Source organism: Camelus bactrianus, chromosome 4 (genome assembly GCF_048773025.1).
Source record: "Camelus bactrianus isolate YW-2024 breed Bactrian camel chromosome 4, ASM4877302v1, whole genome shotgun sequence".
NCBI classification, from domain to species: domain Eukaryota; kingdom Metazoa; phylum Chordata; class Mammalia; order Artiodactyla; family Camelidae; genus Camelus; species Camelus bactrianus.
In genome coordinates, this window is record NC_133542.1 from 32,127,614 (window position 1) to 32,134,774 (window position 7,161).

General features: G+C 40.1%; 1 long non-coding RNA gene across 1 annotated transcript; it reads left to right on the plus strand.

Moving 5' to 3' along the window:
* Positions 1-4,131: 4,131 nt before the first annotated feature.
* Positions 4,132-6,065, plus strand: LOC141577451 (uncharacterized). Its single transcript, XR_012506361.1, has 3 exons — positions 4,132-4,485; positions 5,463-5,536; positions 5,629-6,065. It is a non-coding gene; the product is annotated as an uncharacterized LOC141577451 (long non-coding RNA).
* Positions 6,066-7,161: the final 1,096 nt, after the last annotated feature.

Below are 7,161 nucleotides of genomic sequence, written 5' to 3' on the forward strand. Positions count from 1 at the left end.
CTGCATTTGACACTGAGAGAAAGCATTTGTGGAAAACACTTGCACCCAAAAGATTTTTTCTCGCCACCTCAAAATTTGCATTCAGGAACTCTACCGAGGAAGGGAAATGTGCCAGAGAATATGGAACATCTGCTCTGAGGCTGGTATTACTGCAGTGCCTTGGGGCTCCCTGAAGGAGGGGTGATGGGAGCCAGATGAGGCTCCTGAGGAGATTTGCCGATTTAAAAAGTGGCATCTGTGAAGACCTAGTAAGAACACAAGGAATGTGCCTGAACAGATGGCATGTGAAGACTATTGGAATAGAACCATTCTCTGAAAAGCTTTACGGATTAATAAATGTGGCGAAGGGAAGGGATTACAAGTGATTAATGATGACTCAATTATGTTATTTAAGTTGCCTAGGTAGTTTTACTGCAAACTTTTTATTTTAGAAGTGGGTCGGGAGGTACAGGTCAGTAGTTGCCAGTCATGGCAAGAATCACATAGTGTAGGGGAGGACTTTCCGTGCAGCTTTCTGCAAGACCATGCCTGTGCATTGCCAACGTCATTCATAACATCGGAACAGAAGAGTTCGACCTTAGGTGGTGACCGTGTGAGGAGTTACACTCACTGAAAAGCATAGATAACCAATGTAAATAAAAATATTTGTGGATATATTGTTCTTACGTTGATATGGATGAAGCTTTAAAGCCTTGCAGCTAATTTTAGAGGACTCCACGAGGATGTCAGATCAAATTGGAACTGGATTACCAAGACACTGCCAAAAAGAGTTATGGAATAAATAAAAATTACTATGGTTGCCATAGCAAATATTTGTGTATAATCCCGTGCTTGGTGCTGCTAAAGGGCTTGTGATTAATAAGTAGCTTAGTCTTTCAGGAAAGATAATGATTTTCCTTGCCCTCATAATTTCACTCTTGATTTGTTTTAAAATTAATTTGGCAAAAATCAATTTTGGCTCCTGCTCTATAGGTGCAGCTCAAACTACGCCTGAGCAAAATCAATTTAAAGAAGTTGTGTTTATTGCACACAGCTTTTAGGGGTCTGCTCACCTGCATGTCACGGAAAGCATGCTAAGTGAGGGCTTACGTATGTAGGTATTACTTTTCTCCCATGACAAGATGCCTGAAGATTGGCAGTCCAGGGCTGGCAGAGGCCAGGTGTGTCATCTAGGACGCAGGCTCCTCCAGGTAATCTGTAAGTTTTAGGAAGGTGTATCATGTGGTCCTAAACACACATTCGCTTTTTCATTCCTTTTGCTAAGTGAGTAGGTCTTGGCTGTGATCTCTGTCTCCAAAGTCCTTGTCCTCACACTAATGTGTGTTCCAACCCGCCGGTCATGCTCTGGTAGCTGAAGTTACCCAGAACAATCTATCTTCTACATTTCATTGCTGTAAAAGAGACACTGGATCAATATAAAAAAATAGAGAAATGAACACAGAAGAAAATTACGTCCACCTCATATTTTAACAGGTAACAATTGTTGACGTCACGGTAAACATTCACCCAGAAGTTGTATCTCTGCATACTTATATGTGTTTATACACACACTATATGTAAACACAGAAATATATAGCCACTCACATATAATCGTACAGATATATAATTCTGCATACTGTATCATTTCACACACCTATATTTACATATATATATAATTTTACACATGCATATATAGGATGATGATAAATACAACATTCTATAATCTTCTTTAGTTACTTAATTATATGTCAGTCATTTTTCCATGTTTAGGTCTATTTCTAGATTTACATCATCTTTTTAACGACAGCCTCGTATTCCCTGGTTTGTAGGGCTCTGATCATTGTCAAACAAAATATTAACAGAGTTTGAGCACCATCACTAGGCCTAGATTTTCCTCAAGCCTTATGCCCCTGGTCAGGTGTATAACTGTATTAAAAATGTCTCTAAGTGCTGCATTAGACTGTGCTACGGAGGATCATCTGAAGCCCCTCAAACTGCAGTCTGAGAGGCAGTAATAGTCTGTTGAGGGAGTCAAGAGAACTAGCCCCGGCTTGTACTTACTAGCTGTGTGAACTCCAGCAAGCACATCACATGTCCTGTCTGGGCCTCTGTTTCCACGTCTGTCGAATAATGACACAGTATAGGTGACAGTCTACCAACTCTCACAATTTATTTTATAAATGCTTGTCTTTTGTTACTGTTAAATCATTGTCAGCTCCACAAGAACAAGGATCAGTCTGGATTATTAACTTGTGTGCAGCCGAGTACGGCACTTAGAAAATATCCATTAAAAATCCACTGAACAACTGAGTGACAGTGCCAGTTTGCCAACATTCTGAATTATTCTCCACATACACCAAGTTCATCACCCCCTCCTTGCTTTTAGCCCGATATAAATGTAGAAGAATTTTCCAGAATTGCTTGTCTTTCCATTTGTTATATCTGGTTATATAAATCTTGGTAAGACTTTATAGAGTTACTTATAAAAGTCTTAAGCCTGCCTTATTCACTTTCTCCTGAAATACTTTGTTCACTTTATCTGCCGTTGTAAATGAAGTTTCTCCCCCATTTCCATTTCTCGTTGCTTATTGCTAGTATAGAGAAAAGTGATTGATCTTTGTATATTTACCTTGTATTAAGCCATCTTACCAAATGATTAGTTCTAGCAATTTTTCTTTTTTTTACTGGTTTCTAGAAACAAAATCATATTAATGAATCAAAAGAATTATCTCTGCTTTTCAACGAGTATACAGATTCTATTATTTTCTCATTTTTGAATTTTCTCATGGCTCTGAGACAATACTGAATAGTAGAGGAAAACAGAATATGAATAGGAAATGTACATAGTAGCAAAAGAAATACCCAAGAAACATAAGCTGCAGCCATTTCAGCTGAACCAGGAACAAGAAAAGGATGCCAACTCTCATTTTTATATGACAAAACATGCCATAATAAAAACAAATAAAAATATTCACCTTCACTGTTGGTCATGTATCAAAGTGCAAAAAATAAAAAGGGCCATAACATTTATTGCTGGTGGGGATAAACCCTTTGAATTGCTAACGGCTTCTTTATTCCCTATTAATACCTATTAAAATGAAAAGTTCTCATATCAGCTGGTATAGCAGTCTCACTCTTGAGAACTGGGAAATGCTTTCTATTCAGGAAACTGTTTTGTTGGTTATCTGAAAGTATTTTTATCCATGGGTGGCCTGTCTTTTTCACTCTCTCCGTGGTTCTTTTTTTTTTTTTTTTATGTTCAGTTTTATTCATTTTAATGTAGTTAAATTTATCAGTTATTTTTATAGCTATCGTTTTTGTCTGCTTAAAGAAGCCCTTCCATATTCTAACGTCACAGAGTCATATTTGTATATTTTCTTTTGTGACTTTCAGAGTTTTGCCTTTTACGTTTCAGTTTTAAATTTACCTGGAATTCATTTATTTAGAGATATGGCCTATAATTTCATCTTTTCCCTCCACAGATAAATAGTTGTGGCAGCTTTATTTATTAAACATTATAGTGTCCCCCAGGTGATTGTCAGTGTCCCATCGGGCAGGTGCCATGTTTCTCCAGTTGTGTAGGTCTGTGTCTGGAGTCCTCACTCTGTGCTGCTGCACAGCTGGTCTGTTCCTGAGACAATCCCACAGTGTTTTAACTGCTGTTGCTATGAGCCTTTATAATAAGTTTTGATATATGTGGAACACATTCATCAGTCTTGTACTTTTTCTTCAAGAGTGTGTTTGCTATTCTCGGGCCTTCAGAAATTCCACATGAGTTTTAGAATCTGCTTTTCAAGTTAAAAATTTTTTTTTTAATTCTATTGGGGGCTTAGATTAGAAATGAATTGATGTAATATATCAATTTGAGAGAATTGCTATTGAGACTACCAGCCTATATCCCTGCATTTAGTGAGATCTTCTTCAATGTCTTTCACTCAAGTTTTAAAATTTTCTCCTTTAATTTTAAGCATCTTTCATTAGATGTATTCCTAAGTAACTTAGATTTTTCTGCTAAAAATGACATCTCTGGTGGTTTTAAAGTCTGTCCACACATTCTTTGAAATGCCTCCCTTTAGAAGGTGGAGCTTAATTGTTCTCTTATTAGGTGTGGAATGGACTTAGAGACTCTCTGCTAAGGAAAAAAAAAATAAAGCCGGACTAATTCAGAGACTAAATCGTTAAACACACTGTGGCTTCCTCCTTCCTCTTCCTCAGATCACCCTCCACGCAGGAAGGGAGCTGCCACGTCTGGAGGGTGCTTGGGTCACCTGATGGAGAGGTCCACGTGGAGAGAATGGAGACGTGCTAATATCCACAACAGCTGAGACCTGCGGCCTCCACCCACAGGAGTGGACCATCTTGGAAATGGATCCTCCAGCCCCGGCCAAGGACTCAGGCGCCTGTAGCCCCAGCACCAGGTGACTGCAATCTCCTGAGAGACAGACCCTGATCCGGAACCACCCAGCTGAGCCATCCTGGATTCCAACATATAGTAAGAGACAAATAGTAAGAGACATAAAAATGTTTGTTGTTTTAAGCCAGTAAATTTTGGGATAGTTTGTTACAGAATGATATATAACCAACAGAGCTTCTGGAAACTTACACTTTCTTTTTGTTGCTGCTATATAGAAGTGGACTTTTTTTTACATTATTCTTATAGCCTACAACCTTGCTGAGCTCTTATTCTTTTAATAATAATACATTCTGTATAGGCTCTGTTGTGCTTTGTGTAGAATATCATCTGACATGCACTTAACAGTAGCTTCATTTCATTTCTTCCGGTCCTTAATTTTTCTTCTCTTAATGTATTTGGCTTGGTGTTCAGTATGGCATTGACTAGAAACAGTGGTAGTGGGTACCCTTTTCCCATTCCTGATTTTAATGGGATTTTGTGATATTTTTCCACTTAGGAATATTGTTTCCTAGGTTCCTGATAGATATCCTTATGGGGTTGAAGGTGTTCTTGCTCAGCCCGGGTGCTTCCCTCAACACGCAGGTGCACACGCACTCACATTTGTGCTGATACACCTGTAGCTTACCTTCCCTGCTTGCAGTTTATGAATCGGAAGACATAAATATTTAAAATGCTGTTGAATATGGCCAAGTCATCCTCCGAAAAGGTGGCATTAATATGAAACCCCACAGATAGTATGTGTAAATGTCTGCTTTTCTATATGTCACCAACCCCTTTTTGCCCCGATGCAACCCCCCCAAATTTCTTAATATTAATAATAGAGCCCAACAGTTATATAGTAGTTGCTGTGTTCCAGGCACTGTTCTAAGGCTTCATGTCAATTAGGCATCATATCCTTGGAGGCAGGTGCTACTGCCATCCCCAGGGTGCAGGTGAGCAGCTGCGGCACAGACAGACTCAGTAGCCTGCCCGAGGTCATACCACTAGTGAGTGATGTGGGGTCAGGATCACGGGCAACCTGGCTCCAGAGTTCACGCACTTAAACATTGTGCTGCATTCTCTGTTACAGCTAACCGCGATGGAGTGCCTGACGTGCAGCGAGGCCTGTTATAACTCAGCTCATCATCACAGTCACCTTCTAAGGTAAGTACTGGTATCACCGCCAGTACTTTGCATATTGTAGCACATGAGACACGTTCATTTCTTATTTGTCTTTTTTTTTTTTTTTTTGGCAGGGGGAGGTAATTAAGTTTACGTATTTATTTTTGGAGGAGATGCCAGGGATTGAACCCAGAACCTCGTGCATGCTAAGCATGTGCTCTACCGCTTGAGCTACACCCTCCCCCCGAGACACGTTCATTTCTTAATGAAAGCCTTGGTTTGACGGTGGCTTGACCATGTGGTCCGTCTTGCTGTACCGTTTGTCTTCTCAAGAAGTGGTTCCTACAAGCCATGAGGATCTGACCCGGGACTGGAGCTAGACTGAGATACACCGTATGATTTGGGGGACGGCATGTGGTTGCAGTTTGAATTTAGTAAGGGTGGCATTTGTGTCTGTATTGAGCAAGAAACAGTTTGAAAGGACAAAGGCTCAGGAAAGAGAAAGGCTTGGATTTAACCTTTCCAAAGTCCATTTCCAACACTGGGTTTTTATTTAGATTTTGACATCTTCTTTGATTATATCCAATAGCATATATTAAAGTTAGTTTGAATCTTTACCATTGTGTTTGCTTCATAAAAAATCAGCCATCCATCCATTCATCGTTTCACTTATTCATTCAACAGTATTTGTCAGGCTTTTATAAAGGCAGGATAAATGCATGAGAAGACTTGAAATCAAGAGACCTGGTTCCAAACCGTGTTTTCCCATTTCTGAGCTGTGTGACTGTGGGTAGATCACTCAGCTACTTGAGCCTCAGCCTCCTTAGGTTAAACAAGGAAATAATACCTACTTCTCCAGGTTATTCTAATGATTAGAGGAGATAGTATTGAAAGGGAAAGTGATCTGGAAACTGTAAAGTGCTGTGCAAATGTTATTGGACACAACTATTCCACAAAGAGAAGCCAGCCGGAAGCCTTTGCTTACTTAAGCAAAAACCTTGCTTGGGGAATACAAAGTGAACTTAATTGCTCACTGCCCTTTTATTGCTAACCTTAGCCAGGGTCTGAGCTTAGCTGTGGCACCACACATGCATAAAGAGAGAGGCTGGCGCCAGGATCCCACTTTCCCTGCATATGTTTCCCTACGTGTCGCTGGGGGAAATATGATAGGTTTGTCTGTCAGTAGAGTGTTGCCTCCTTGGTGGTCCAGAATGCGAATTGAAATATTACGCTACCAAATTATTAGCATTTCCTTACACAGAAAAGATGTTAAAAATAAACAGGTGGCTCAGGGGACTTGGGAGAAGAGGCGAATTGTACTAAAGAGCTGATGCTTTCCCACTGCGTGAGACGTCTTCAGACCCCCCAGAAGCATTTCAAACAGAAAGGAACTCTGATTTAAATTGCAGAGGACTTTGTTTTTCTGCCAGAAAGTTACCTTGTGTGCCAATGTCTGTTAATACAGCGAGTTCCCAGAGTGACTGGCTGTACTAGAATCAACTAATGATACATAAGTGAACGTCAAAGAAACACCAGTTCCCGGTCCCGCTCTGCAGGGTTTCTCATTCTTTGGATCTGACAGGAGACTTGGGAAAAGCTCGCAGGAAGATGCTAATTCACAGCTAGATATGGGAAGCCCAGCTTGGGGATGACGATGAGTATGGCAT